Source organism: Bombyx mandarina, chromosome 21 (assembly GCF_030267445.1).
Source record: "Bombyx mandarina strain Sakado chromosome 21, ASM3026744v2".
Taxonomy (NCBI): domain Eukaryota; kingdom Metazoa; phylum Arthropoda; class Insecta; order Lepidoptera; family Bombycidae; genus Bombyx; species Bombyx mandarina.
The window spans coordinates 2,786,622-2,802,849 of NC_143227.1; the positions used below are offsets into that span (position 1 = coordinate 2,786,622).

General features: G+C 37.5%; 1 protein-coding gene across 2 annotated transcripts in view; it reads left to right on the top strand.

The window, feature by feature from the left end:
* nAChRalpha1 (nicotinic acetylcholine receptor alpha1) overlaps positions 1-16,228 on the top strand; it is a 277,216-nt gene that overhangs the window by 177,994 nt on the left and 82,994 nt on the right. The window lies entirely within an intron of this gene.

Sequence of the window (16,228 nt, forward strand, 5' to 3'; positions counted from 1 at the left end):
AGTCGTGGGATGTGTAGATAAACAGTTTTAAGAGCTCTTTATCTAGGTGTTTAATGTCTTCGTATATTGAAATGTTAAAGTATGTAAACAGTCTCTGGTTTAATACCGCGAATCTTAGTTTGGAGCCAGATGTTTACAAGTCGTTCCGCGGTTGCTATTATTATTATTATTTTTATAACTATTACATTAAACTTTAGGAGCTACGGCTGTGCTTTGTCTTTGAACTTACCCGCAATAATCTCCGCTGTATGTCTGAATTAGGGTTCCTCTAACAAAAGAAGGATAACCTCGGGTTTTTAACCCATAGACGTAAATGTGCGACTTCCACCACCCAGCGCGACAGGTCAACTTTATTGATAAGTGCATTTTAATTTTAATTAAAAATTGTTAAGTTATATTTTTTAAATTTTAGGTAAGGAGAGAAACCAAGGTACAAAACTAATTTACAAAACGCATCACGATTGGTCGCTTTGGTCTTATATCCAATGTCTTGAGCCAATCAGCCAAATACAGGTCCACGGCACATGTCAATAAAATATTTGAAATATTTGAAAAGTATCACGAAACTGAGTCCAATTTTGACGCGGAATGTATTTTGTTCTCCCTTCACAAATTTCTGATCAATATTCTGTTTATTAAATATTTCCGTCTACTTATACCGTTTTACCTTCTGTGTACATAATTTGTTTGTTTTCGTGTCAGTATTTAAGTAATTTTACATTCGTATGAACTCGTCGTGACCTAACGGATAATACGTCCGGTGCATTCGTGTTGAGTGATGCACCGGTGTTCGAATCTCAGACGGGTACCATTTTTTCTAATGAAATACGTACTCAACAAATGTGCACGATTGATTTCCACGGTGAAGGAATAACATCGTGTAATAAAAATGAAACCCGCAAAATTATAATTTGCATAATTACTGGTGGTAGGACCTCTTGTGAGTCCGTGCGGGTGGTTACCACCATCCTGCCTATTTCTGCCATGAAGCAGTAATGCGTTTCGGTTTGAAGGGTGGGGCAGCCGTTGTAACTATACTTGAGAACTTATATCTCAAGGTGGGTGGCGCATTTGCGTTGTGGATGTCTATGGGCTCCAGTAACCACTTAACACCAGGTGGGCTGTGAGCTCGTCCACTAATCTAAGCAATAAAAAAATAACACGAACAGACTTTAACTTATAAGATGTTCCCAGCAATTACCATAGTTTAAAGATACATATAACACCGTAATAATCGCTTCGTAGCTTAACAAATCTTTTGAAAAACCCGAAATTGCCACCAAATTGTTTCCATTAGTCCGTCTGGCGCTAATAACAAAGCAAAACGAAACTTGTATGGCAAAACGTAGAAATAAGAAACAGCACTAAGCCTTTGAACCGTATGCGATTTTCCAATCTTTATCGTGGAGCACTCGCCAGTAAAAGGGGCTCCGTGCAATGTGTTCCGAATTCATGAATCTTTTGTGCGGTCTGTGAGCCGTAAGAATCCAATATAAATCGACTGTGTCTCCAATTTCGTGCGCTTGGTCAAAAAAAAAAAACCCGGCGCAACGATATTATTCGTTTTTGTCGTTCGCATTGAATAATCAAAGTTGTGAACTGTTCTGTAAATATGTAAACGGACTTATTAAGTTCAATGACCTGGAGCTAGAATTTTCTGTTCACGAAACATACAAGAGAAGAACAAAATCTTGACTTGTAAATGCCCCTCACAATTCAGACGTTCCAATATTCGAACGGTTTATAAATGTTACTACATAAAAGGTCACTAACCTCTTGGTTCCCGGACAGAGATCGGGTGTCGGGTAAGAGATTGTAAAGGGAGTCGCTTAGTGGGTAAGGCCTAAAAGCATTCTTTAGCCCACGGGCCGCTTTCAACGTCTGCGGGCCGTCATGACTCACATACCCCGCACGCCCCCTAAGCGTAAATCTCATGGACCTCGGCCCCCAGTCCGAAAAAAAAAGGTTACTTACCTCTGGGCCGAGGTAGGTGGTACCCTACCTATTTCTGCCCTCTATGCTGTACTTTACGATTCAAAGGATGGGATTGCCGACACACTATAACATGAGTACTTAGACCTTTTCTGCCGAGTTGGGGGGCGGCATGATTATGGACTTCGGTAACTACATGACGCCTCTCCTTTGTCGTATCACTCTTGTCAGAGCGGTCGTGGCCGTCATTCAGTATCATTGCTGTGGGCAATGATATATTATATTATATTTTACTAGTGGTAGGACCTCTTGTGAGTCCGCGCGGGTAGGTACCCGGAAGGGTAAGGGCCTGGCTATCTTAATTACTGAACGGCAAGCAGGGCAGAGTCCGTCAATTCAATCCTAAAGGATCTTTTGTATTCCTGACCTCTATTCATCCCCAAACACTGCTTACATAAATCCCGTAACAGAGTTTGGAGGTAAAATCCTAGAAGTATCTTGGCCAACCAATAATATCCGTCATTATCCAATTCAGATAACACAAACAATGTCATTCATCCTTAAATCTAATTCAACTAAAGTCATGCATCAATTTGAAGAGTGGTACTCTAGTGCTCAAAAACCTATGAAGGGTACAGCCAGATGTATTAATATTTACATGGCCTATGTTAGTTTTACTTAGATGGTGGTAGTGATTTACTGGCGGAAGGACCTATTGTGAGTCTGCCCGGGTAGCTACCACCGCCCTGCCTATTTCTGCCGCGAAGCAGTAATGCGTTTGAAAGGCAGGGCAGCCGTTGTAGCTATACTGGGACCTTAGAACTGATATCTCAAGGTAGGTAGATGTCTATGGGCTCCAGTAACCACTTAAGCAATACAAAAAACAAAAAATATATATTTTTGGACATGTCTCCTGGCGAGGAAATGACTCCACAGAGCGCCTTGTCGTTCAGGGCAAAGTAGAAGGCACCAGACCGCGTGGAAGGTTGCCCATGCGATGGACCAACCAAGTCAAGTCGGCAGTTGGCGGTTGTTTGCACGAGTGTACCAGACTCACTACAAACCGGAAGAAGTGGTGATTGATCGTGAGGCATACATCTACATGACACCATATAGGTCGTAATTCAATTTCTTGTCTTAGTTTACTTAGAAAATATATTATGTTTGCAACGTTGCGTCCAAACGTATTTAAGTCTTGTTTGATCTGTGTGAATGTACAATATGAGACCGTGCTAATACTCTAGAAATATCCGGGCGGGCAATGCACACGATGCAACGTATGCAATGCACAATCCGATTTATACACACAGCATTGTAAACGCATTCACGTGTGTCCGAACACGTCGAAATGCGATAAAGGGATTACTGATCGTTAATACTCCAATATTGTCACGCCGTTTCGTAACTTATTAGAGTATATTTTTAGGTCAATAAATGAATCTCTAAAACGTTTGATTTCATCTCGGGAACTGGTTTCATTGGGAATTTGCTTAATCCGGTGCGAGTGCAAAAGTGTCCGTGAGAACAAAAACATTTGGGATAGAATAGTCAAGATCTAAATAGGACTTGTAGGGATTGTATTCATTAACGGTAGGCAGCGGCTTGGCTCTGCCCCTGGCATTGCTGAAGTCCATGGGCGACGGTAACCACTCACCATCAGTCGGGCCGCATTCTCGTCCGCCTACAAGTTCAATAAAAATAAAAATAATAGATATACGCATTTCAATACGCAATGTATAACAAATAATAGGTCGTTTGAATTCGGGAACGTTGACAAAAAGGCACTGACGATTATCAAGTGCATTTGAGTAAAATTCAATCTTTACGATCGATGAAATATGAATTCTATGTCTTTAAGATTTGCGTTTGTTTCTTTCTCACAACGCGAAGTTTGAACATAGAATAATGTACAACGTAAATAGAAATATAATATTATTTTCCAACATCCTATGATTACTATTTTACGTTACAATTTAAAATCCAGACGCAAAAACATTTTCTGCAAAACTCCGTCATTTACATAAAACAATTTTACATTCACCGAAAACTGAAATGTCCTTAAAGCAAAATAAACATTTTATTTTCATCCCTTTAAATTTGTTTCGGTTCAAACATTGTATATTTTACTTTAAAATATCTCACCATAAAGCACTAAATCCCCTGAACTCATTAAAATACGGACGTTATTCCGAAAACGTCAAACTCTATTTCCGGTTTATGTTTGAAGTGGCTTTGTCGGGCACAACTTGGCCATTTTAAAACTGATATCCGTCTGAGCTTGTTAGTTGTTTTTAGAGGTCATCGTAAATTTGTCGCTTCGTCCAGCTATTTAGTGATGGTCGGACGATTTGGTAATGTCTCGTTAATTAAATAAAAGGTCATACATTTTAATCGGTTTGTTTTACTTCACGGATTAATGCCCCGCAGTATTCGGATTAATTAATCTTCAATTGTAACGTAAATAGATTAAATTATATTTTAATTAGACATAAACATCAAGCAAAATTCAAAATATGATTAATTAAGAATAAAAATCCATAAGAAACAAACAGGAATGTCCAAATACACATAAGTATACTCACTCAAATAAACACACAGAACACAAATCTGTTTACAGTTAAGACAAAGCTAGTAGGATAGTCCTGCTCAGAGAGACCCATTGTGAGTCCGCACGGGTAGGTACCATCACCCTGCCTATTTTTAAGCAATAATGAAATTCGGTTTGAAGGGCGGGGCGGCCGTTGTACTGAAAAGCTGAGACCTAAGAACACATGTCTCGGGGCGGGTGGTGGTATTTACGTCATAGGTAGTTATGGGCTCCGGTACCCATTTAACATTGGGTGAGTCGTGAGCTCACCCACCCATCTAAGCAATTAAAAAAAAGTACGCGATGGTAAATCAAAAATCAACGCTTAAGTGTATTTATGTAAAGTCGGTTCTTATTGAGCGCCTACGTAACAAAAGCGGTATGTATGCCATATATTCAGTCTATGGGAGTATCTCGCAATTAGTAGGGTATAATCATCAATAACTACTACATCAATAATATGTTAAATAAATGTCATACGGAAGAACGACAGGATCGAAAAATCTATACTATTGTATTTTTGAATTGTTCTACTAAATCACCAAAAATGCTTAAGCGAATTTGAAATTTAGGATAAAGATAGTTTATGGCTCCGAAAACACACACAGAAAGGATCATATTTGGACAACGCCTGATATATATGCTATAATAAATATGTCTGTTTGGTAGTATCTACACATAGGTTGGCAGTTTATGAAGTAAGCTACACTAACAAATTTTCATCATCCGAAAATGCAACGTGATTTAATTCTTTCTAATTTACCTATTGAATCGCTTGGGATAGAGAATTTTAAAACTAACGGTATTCGTAGCATTAGTTAACCACCAACATGAAGGATGGTAGAATATTTTTTGAGTCCTGACGATGAAGACACCATAGTGCCAATTTTTGCTGTAGCGGATCAATTACATTTTACAATCTAAATCGTAGCAGCGTCGGGTAGCTTAAATTAAGATGAGCTGATTCTTAAGTTGCCATACTACCAAACTACCAGGTAACAGTAAACAGGTGGACCAGTTCGTTTTGCCAATTCCGGCTCAATCGTGACCCCAAACGTGACCTCTTTTGAGTAGTCTTCCAAAACTACAACTAGGTTACTAGGGTAGGTACTCTAATTATCCTGCGATACTTTCAATATGAAACGAGTATACAAATCTACAAATCCCTAGCTTGATGAGTAGCATGTCAAAATGTAAGACCCCGTGTTCAGGATATTCTAATTCTGAGGGATTCGGCGGTCTCGGGTGGTTTGGGGTCCAATTATCTACGACGTGTCAAAATTGCGTGTTTCAAACTGGAAGTTGAAGCGGATTTTGGGAATAGTATGGAATAACCTTAATGTTGTCTTTTCATTTTTTTTATTGCTTAGATGGGTGGACGAGCTCACAGCCCACCTGGTGTTAAGTGGTTACTGGAACCAATGGACATCTACAACGTAAATGCGCAACCCACCTTGAGATAAGTTCTAAAATCTCAGTATAGTTACAACGGCTGCTCCACCCTTCAAACCGAAACGCATTACTGCTTCACGGCAGAAATAGGCAGGGCGGTGGTACCTACCCGCGCGGACTTACAAGAGGTCCTACCACCAGTAAATTCTGCATAATGGATCTTACACGATAACAGATTTGTCCGGTTGCTGTTCCCATAACACAAGTATACTGCCGCTGCTACCAATATCCATGTTAAACGTCATATATATTAACTTGATTTCACACAATTCTTATACTGATTTATCTAGATATACGAAAAATAGAGGACGTCGGGCAAAAATGGCCGCGGTAGTAAGGCTGTAAGTCAAATCAAACCAGACTATTCTCATAATGCTAATTTCGGCCACATTCAGCTGAACAAACAAAATAAAGTAGGAAATAAAAGTTTTAAAGAGTAGAAATCATGAAAAGAAAGTTTTATAATAACAGGATTACAGCATTGTGTCTACATTGATATCATTTGTTGGACGCAACGTTTCCTAATGGGCATGTTCATAATTTTTATTATAAAGAAAATAATTCAATCAAATAATTCTATATATTTCTCGCTATTTCTCATAAATTGTACCAAGACGCAAAACCACGCGGCTCCAGCATTCATATTAATATAATCTTTACTAAGCCAATTTCCATTTTAGTAATCCTTTTGAATTTCACCAATTGTTCGCCTTAATCTAGCAAGGGATATGATGTTTTTAAATTTTATGCCGAAGATATATTTTTTTTATAATTATAATGTTGGATATTCGTAAGGTTGCTCATATTTACATTTTGATGAGATGTTGCTGTGACCTACCTTGATTTTTAGAAGTGGCTTAGTGTTTTTAAGTACAAAAATAAAAGCAAAACTTCACTTTCAATTTATACTGATATCATACTCAAATCGAGAACAAAAGGATTGCAAGATTTTTGAGTTCAAGTAGATTCCATGGACTGCCTTCCACACCAATATGTCAATCCTACAAGAACTTAAAATTAAAATTAAATTTTCCACCATATGCCTACGCAGAGTACTCGAGTTCTTTGGACGCATAGGTCGAAAGGAGGGTCACAATCTTGAACAGTGGATGGTGATAGACAAGATAGAGGGCAAACATCCCAGAGGACGTAGTTCCACGAGATGGTCGGACCAAATTCAGTCTTATCTGGACATGAAGCTCCACAATGCCCACCACGAATCCTAATATCGCAGCAGATGAAGGACAATTGTACATGAAAGAATGATGCAGCGGGGGAGTCACAATCTTCAGTAATGAGGAAAACGACGCAAAAGGAAGGAGAAGCTTAAGAGAGATCACGGCCTAATCCGTAATGATCACTAGAAACCTTAGACCTAAACTGAAGCATTCTACATCACACGTGTCGATACCGTCATCCATCTTGAGACGTTAGTCGAAGCATCAATGTCATCATGCTCTATTGTTTTGGGACATAACCAGGGGCTCTTACTCGTACTGACTCACGAAACGCCCTGTATCAGTTACGCCGAGTTATAAAGTTTTCCGTTTTGATTTTTATTTACACAATATTTTGCTTCCATTGCGTATCTAGGTTGCATCATTGTATACCTAGATATTCATGATATGCAAAAGCTAGTTAGAGTCCCCGGTTCTGTTTAATCAAATCAATATCATCAATCAAAATATTATTCGGATAGTTATTCTATCCAATTCTGATATGGAATGGACTCTTTGTGGTAAACTCTTGTGTATGATAAAAGGTAACTTCTATTCTTAGGCGGCTAATGTTGTGGATGTCAGTGGATTGTAATTTAGTAAAACAGCTTTGTATCAAGCCAGGGATAATGACGATATTCGAAAAAGAAGCTTCATTTAACTTTTTTTTTTGTATTGCTTAGATGGCTGGAAGAGCTCACAGCTCACCTGGTGTTAAGTGATTACTGGAGCCCATAGACATCTGCAACGTAAATGCGCCACCCATTTTGAGATATAAGTTCTAAGGTATCGGTATAGTTATAACAGCTGCCCCAATAGCAGAAATAGGCAGGGTGGTGGTACCTACCCGTGCGGACTCACAAGACGTCCTACCACCAGTAGTAACAGTAGTAGTAGTAGTAGTATAATAAAGTAATAGTAAGAATAAGTATGGAATAGATATAAAATATATAAAAAATACGCCTGAAGCCTCCCTCTTAAAACTAAATTTAATTTAGTTCGTTCACTGCAAAATAATCAAATGAATCGGGGACGAGGCTTAATCCTCCATTCCATTACATTTACAGTGAAATGAACTTTATGTCGACTGAATTGAATTTAAAACGCCTCCACTATAATACCGTTCAATTTGTAAGGTCGGAATGAAACTTCGGATTAAGGTTTTTATTTCTATGCAATTAAGGAACAGATTGCGTTTACGAGTTACTTGTAGTACTCACCATTGAAAGATTTTTGTATTTCTCAATAGAATGAAAACAGCTAGAGCTTGATTCTAAAATTTTTTTATGAACACAATTTTACTGGTCGCTTTCAATTTTTGAATTTGACTGTGACATTGATGATGCGTGTACAAATATCGGTTGTAGTAATACGTATATTGTAAATTTGGTAACATTTGAACATACACATATGACACAACCTCCACCTTGAGACATGAGGTTCGAATATTAGTTATTATTACGTAGATAAACGAACCAGCTTACGTCCCAGTAAGTATTAATACCCAATACTACTTAAGTAGTTATCGGTGCCTATAAATATTAAATTATTATTAATATCATTATTATATTGAAAATTCTTGAGTGGCGACCGCGTACCGGAAGACGTAGCGTGGGTAGGCCTTCCACAAGATAGACCCACGACCTATTGAGATTCGCAAGGATCCGCTGGACGCAAGCAGCCCAGAACCGATCTTTGTGGCGAGGTTTGAGAGAGACCTATGTCCAGCAGTGGCGTCTGTGGGCTGATAGGATAGAAAAAATAATATTATGACAACCTGAATTCCGCCACCCTATCTTGAGGCATGAGTTCGAAATCTCAATTGTATTGTATAGCAGCTGTCTCAAACTCAAAGCCCGAACGCACGACTGCTTCATGGTAAGAAGAGGCAGGATAAGGGCAACTAGATACGGGTGCTTAAGATACGTTTTACTGCAGCCACTACCTGTTCTTCGAATCCTTTTATTTACGACACACACAGGAAGAATGGATGATACGGTCCTATTCTAAGCACATATTGCCAAATGTTCACGATTGACTTCCACGGTGAAGGAATAACACCGTGTAATAAAAATCAAACTCGCAATATTATAATTTGCATAATTACTGGTGGTAGGACCTCTTGGGAGTCCGCACGGGCAGGTACCACCACCACCGCCTATTTCTGCCGTGAAGCAGTAATGCGTTTCGGTTTGAAGGGTGGGGTAGCCGTTGTAACTATATTGAGACCTTAAAACTTATATCTCAAGGTGGGTGGCGCATTTACGTTGCAGATGTCTATGGGCTCCAATAACCACTTAAAACCAGGTGGGCTGTGAACTCATCCGTCCATCTAAGCAATAAATAAAATGAAAAAAACATAGCCAATAATTGTACTGTAGAATATCCCACCCTACGAACTGGAAGGTATGATTACTTTATCACAGTAATAGGTAAAGTCGCTGTATCTATCCGTATAGGCTTATATTACGCCAATTACTTCTGCTTTTGATTGCTTTATCGTGAGGTCCGCGTAGCTCCTTTTCCGTCCAAGGCTATCATACGTCATCTCTAAAATCACACCCTTTTCTCTCTTGAGCACGCCTCCTCCTCAACTTGGATTATCAATAACTTCGAGTCTGTTCTATATATATTTTTATTGCTTAGGTGGGTGGACGATCTCACAGCCCACCTGGTGTTAAGTGGTTACTGGAGCCCATAGACATCTACAACGTAATGCGCCACTCACCTTGAGATATAAGTTCTAAGGTCTCAAGTATAGTTACAACGGCTGCCCCACCCTTCAAACCCGTTAACACGTATGCTGTGCTGGCGTATGTAAATGCCACTACCAACCTTCAGACATGAGTTTGAAGTCTTAGTTCTATAGTTCAAGCATCCATCCATATTTTTCTGATGTCGGTATACCTGCGGAAAAAACTCATCCTCACGCTTATTCATTGATTTCTGATGTCGGTATACCTGCGGAAAAAACTCATCCTCACGCTTATTCATTAATTAAGGAAGCTTCGAATAAATTTTTTGTATTACCTTGATTCCTTATTCTAAAGATTCTACTTCATTATCACCATATGCATAAATTAAAACCTAACGAACTTAAGTTTAAAAAAATACTAGCACAGAAATTGTTGCAAACGTTGCAAAATTTTATCAAAGATTCGGTAGACTAAAAGCCTGTAATCATTCATGATAAATAGTCCAAAACCCAGTTGTTTAAAACTCGGCTGCTTTGGGGCATAACTAATTAAAACTTGCTAATTTAGTTCAGGTTTTATTTCAGCGTACCCTCGTGAGCCCAGTATCTCAGAGATTACATTAACTAAGCTCTAGTTTCAGGGGCAAAAAATATTTTGCTTGTCCTGTTTCTAGGATTATTTTAATTTTATTCGCTTTATTCCTCGTGATTAGTTAAAAGTAATCAACTGATATTAAAATAATAAATTTAAATATTCAAATTGTTGTATTGGCCGATTTATATACCGCAATATAAAATTGAAAAATAAATGAATAAATATTATATATTTAAATGACCACTTTGAAAGAAACTGCACGTATTTTTAATCATCTTTATCAATTACAATGTTTAAATAATACATTTGTATACATTTTAAACAAAAAATAATTAACAAATTATAAAATAGTTATATAAATTTACATACTGGATGTTAAATATATTGTACATAAATGCATATTAAAATTTTTCTTTGTGCTTTTTTATTAAGTTCACACAAAAAATCTTAGCCTTTATTTCTTTGCATGGTTACATGAAAGAGATCTCTCTTGGCGATAAGGTGTGTTGTTTCAATAAGAAGTATTGTATTTTAACGTAGGACGACGAAAACTCCGCAAGTTTTATGTTCCAACATCAAGAAAATAAAATACATAGTATTTCCCTCAAAGATATTTCCGACGACATTATTGTAGCGCCTCCCGATGTAAATATGAGGTAAAAAGTAAGCTTCTTACATGAAATATGAGCCAAGAAAACCTACAAGTTTAAGAATAAGCACAGGTAAGCGTAGAGATGGGACCTTACCGGGAATTTCGGATATCTGAATATTTTTCAAAATTTCTTTTCGATTTCTTCGTAAACTTAATTTCATGATGCTTTTGGCTGATTATGTATTTTCCGTTACGTTCATGTCTGTTTATCTATATATATATAAAAATGAATTGCTGTTCGTTAGTCTAGCTAAAACTCGAGAACGGCTGGACCGATTTGGCTAATTTTGATCTTGAATTATTTGTGGAAGTCCAGAGAAGGTTTAAAAGGTAGATGAAAATGCATTTTGTTTTCCCTTTGATGTGTCCCCCGTCGGACGGATTCCTTTTGTTTGCTTTAAGTTTATTTAATACAAGCTTAGATCTTTTATTTATCGATTGAGGCACAGCGAAGTCTGCCGGGTCAGCTTGTTTATCATAAAAATACGCATCAACTTTCCATGACTAGCATTAGATTTCCACAATGCGAATGTTTTTATCTAAATTGTTCTTAACAACAAATCTGGTGTTTTCGTCTGATTTTTGCTCGACCCGCTCTATGTGAGTCTACGTTTACAAATTAAATAATTCCACTTCCAATTTTAATTTCCGGAATGCCGAGAGAGTTTGCGCCCCCGCCCTAGCTGCTTAACGTTTGAATTTCGCCAAGGAAATGTGCGTAAAAAGGTTTTTTTTTACGAGATATCGTGTGGTACACGTTATAATGGCGATACGCAGTCGTTACCCAGATATTTCCACGCGATGTATCCAACGTAAATAAGCAAGAGAGGCAAATTATTTAGGTAAACGTTTGAATGTTACATTTAATTTGTTTTTGTATATCTTTCAATCCTTTAACAAGGAAAAAGGAATTTTGTTATATGATGCAATAAAAATATTTGTTTAAATTTTAACCCTACTGTAACTATACTGAGACCTTAGAACTTATGTCTCAAGGTGGGTGGCGCTTCTACGTTGTAGATGTCTATGGGCTCTAATAACCATTTAACACCGGGCGGGCTGCGAGCTCGTCAACTCGTCTAAGCTAAATAAAATAAAAGTGAAATTTTGTGATAATCGCGATGGTTGCTGATTCTAGTCATAATATACTATGGTGTTTCATGCCTCAGTTGTTTAGCAGAGCTTGGCAGATGAGTAAATAGTCGATTTTATGTTAAGTATTGACCAGATGCCATAGAGCCATAGATGCCATAGAGCATACTTTGATGGACCTGATTGGACCTGAGAGATTTTAGGTAGTATTTTGTGATCAGGATTAGTCATAAAACAAAATACATATTATTATAAACTTGAACGGGGCTGTGAAAGAATCAACCTATCGTTTTCTAACATAATTCTTCTAAACTATCCACTAGTAACTGGCCTTTATCCTGCTCCTTAGATTGATATATAAGGGTGCGTTTTATTGTGGCTTATCCGACCTTATCTAGTAATTAAGTTCGACTTTAACGGTAATCCGGATACAAGCCGGACAGTGCGGTGTACTGATGACTATAAAACCGAAACAAATGTGAATGGATTTCTTTGTTGTACTATGAAAAATATTATTTACTAGCTGACCCGGCAGACTTCGTAGTTCCTCAATCGATAAATAAAAGACCGAAGGGTGACACATCAAAGAAAAAACAAAATTGTTATTTTTATTTAATTCCGAGCATTTTCATATTTATCTACCTTTTAAACCTTCTCTGGACTTCCACAAATAATTCGAGACCAAAATTAGTCAAATCGGTTCAGCCGTTCTCGAGTTTTAGTGAGACTAACGAACAGCAATTCATTTTTGAAGTGAAACTTCTTTAGGCGCATGAGGGCGAAATGTTTACAGATGTAACGTTACGCAGGTATGCAACGGAAGTGTCGAAAATTTTTAATACAGCGCCATCTATGAGATTTTTAATACTAACGTGCGTATGAAACCTCTTGTAGTGAATTTCAATTTAGGATTATACGTGACGTTAAAATATCGATTCACAGAGGGCGCTACCTCATTTACAATTATTTACTAATGACAAAATTTTACATATACTTAGACATTTAGGATAGTTGTATTTTAATTTTTGAAGGTTTCACTTCTAACACGTGTGAATTGCACACATGTTTCTTTTTTATATATAGAGATTATTTTTTAAAGCGACGTCTCGAACAACTTTCAATATTTTCAGTAATTACTGACTTAAAATCAAATGTTATTTGTTATTTTACCTATACCTAATCGCAATCCTACCATTTTAGTGATTACGTCGAATTGAGATTGTATCTAACTGGCAGAATGTACTTCAATTGAAGCTTAAAAGCTCCGATGCTTCTTAAATCCATGTCTGAATCTAAGCGACCATCAGCAGATTACAATTGGTCGATTGAGTGCGTCTAGCCTAATACTCTTACCCCTAATAGGATTTTGATCTAAACTGTCAGTACAGAAACATATTCTAAATGAAAATTCGATTTTCAAATCATTCAAGATTGTTTGGAAAAAAGTTACAACGGTAATTTAATTTTCACAAATGCCAGTATTTTAATCAAAATTATTCTGCTGTTAAGAATTGGATGGGATATGGATTTTTCGTTTGATTCTTGTCCAACTCTGTGTGAGTTTATGTTTAAATAATTCTAATTCCAATTTTGATTTCCGGAATTTGGATATATGCTTAAAATTGTAGCTATTCGTTGAATTCGTTGGAGTTAGGTAATCTGATAATCGGAATTTGCATGTAAAGGGAGACGGAAGTATTCTAGTTGAAGCACCAAGAAGCTTCTGTATGAATCTTCTGTATGTTTACTGGTGGTAGGACCTCTTGTGAATCCGCACGGATAGGTACCACCACCCTGTTTATTTCTGCCGTGAAGCAGTAATGCGTTTCGGTTTGAAGGGTAGGGCAGCCCTTGTAACTATACTTGAGACCTTAGAACTTATATCTCATGGTGGGTGGCGCATTTACGTTTTAAATGTATATGGCTTCCAGTAACCACTTAACACCAGGTGGGCTGTGAGCTCGTCCACCCAACTAAGCAATTAAAAATTAAATTAAAAAAAATATTAAAATTAATTGCAACCTACCTCCTTACACTTTGCTTTAACAGTATCATCATAATCAGCGCAAAGTTGTCCACTGGACATAGACCTCTTCTATACACCAATGAACCCGACATTCTCTCCGAATCCATTTAATTTTATTTATAGTTTAAATAAACTAGTCAGCACTAGTAGTAAACCGATATTTAGACGCACAGCCCGTACTTGAAAATATTTCAATGCAGACGGCTTTAGAAACTTTTCATTACTAAGATGGGTGGACGAGCTCACGACCTGTTTACTCACGACGGACCTACGGGTTTTAAGTGGTCACCGGAGCCAATAGACATTAAATACGACAATGCCGTTGCCCATCTTGAAACATGACTTCTAAGTCTCAGGTTTTAGAGTAAAACTGTTCTCTCCTACGCTTAGAATCGAAACGTATTACTGCTTCACGGCAGAAATAGGCAGCGTGGTGGTAACTACCCGTGCCGACTCCCAAGGCGCCCTACCGCCCATAAACTGTAGGATTAGTAGTACAGTAGGATATATTATTATTTTTTCCAGCGATACTGTATTGTTAGCGATGGTCGACTTCTTAGTAACCTTATCAATAGCAAGTTCTTGTATTTGTCCAATGGCCGCATAAACGGCTTACACACACATAGATTCCGCCTTCGATATGTACCTTTCGAATGAGATTGTTTTAAGTATGTGTTTAGTATGTATGTATGCATATAATGATATGCAGTATTTCAGAATGAATAAACAATAAAAGATTTAATGGTGTTTTCTGTGATATAATAAGAAAACAATATCGAAAGCCTTCTTCATCATTCCTCTCATCTCTTTTAAAATTAATATTAAAAATTAAACAGTAAACGGTATTAATAAACTATATAAAACTGAGCTCTCTTTTTACTCAATGATACACTTCACTCCATGACATTGAATGCACTGAAGGAAAATCTTTTTTAAAAACTTTTAAATAATAAAGGTATAAAGGTTTTTCTTTGCACACATATATACATATACAAATACTAGTTGGGAACTACCTAAGAATTCTTTTTTTATATTTTTTATTTTGTGTCCTCAGTAGCTCTACTATGAGGTGTTTCTGGATTATCCATTCTTTCTGGGACACCCTGTATATATAGATAGATATTACAATTAAATATTAAAATCTGCATCGTCCCACGTATCATGATCATGAATGAATTAAAAACTATATACTCTTTAAATAACTATAATAATTCTTCGGCATACTATAATAAGTCGACCTCTAAAAACATTGTAAATCACTTCATACTTCTGGACATCTGAACAGACCCCGGCTTCAAAATATATTTACATAGTTAGTTTAGATTAATTGAAGTTCGCTAATGGAGCTCGGATCTCGTTAATTCGTAAAAGTAAACTTTGCGCCTCCGGTGCCCTGTGTTAACAGTCAAGTAATAATTTTAGGATACGATAAAATCGGTTTGATGCTTCGAAAATCCATTCAAAATTTATGTATCTAATTACCCTTTTAATGCAGTTGAATAAAGGGTTTTCGCAATTTCAACAAGAGATACGACTTTCATGGAATTAAACCTACTTTTTAAACTCTCATATTTTATTTATGACTATTCATCATCAACATCATCATCAGCCTTTATCTGCCCACTGCTGAACATAGGGCTTCCCCAATGCCTTCCACAGAATTCCGTCCTCCGCCTTCTGCATCCAACGACTTCCCGCCGTGCGCACTAAGTCTTCGGTCCACCTGGTTGGAGGACGCCCCACGCTCCTGGTACCCATCCGTGGCCTCAATTTGAGGACTTTCCTCCCCTACCAGGCGTCGTTGGTTCGACAGACGTGACTGGCCCATTGCCACTTTAGCGTGCGTACGACCTGGGTACGACGTTAAACTCCCTAGTCACCAACCCGCATGCTCAGCGTGGTAACTTAAGGGCACAAACTTCCCAATGACAGGACACAGAATTATGACTATTACCGACACCAATTTTTTTTCTTATTCTC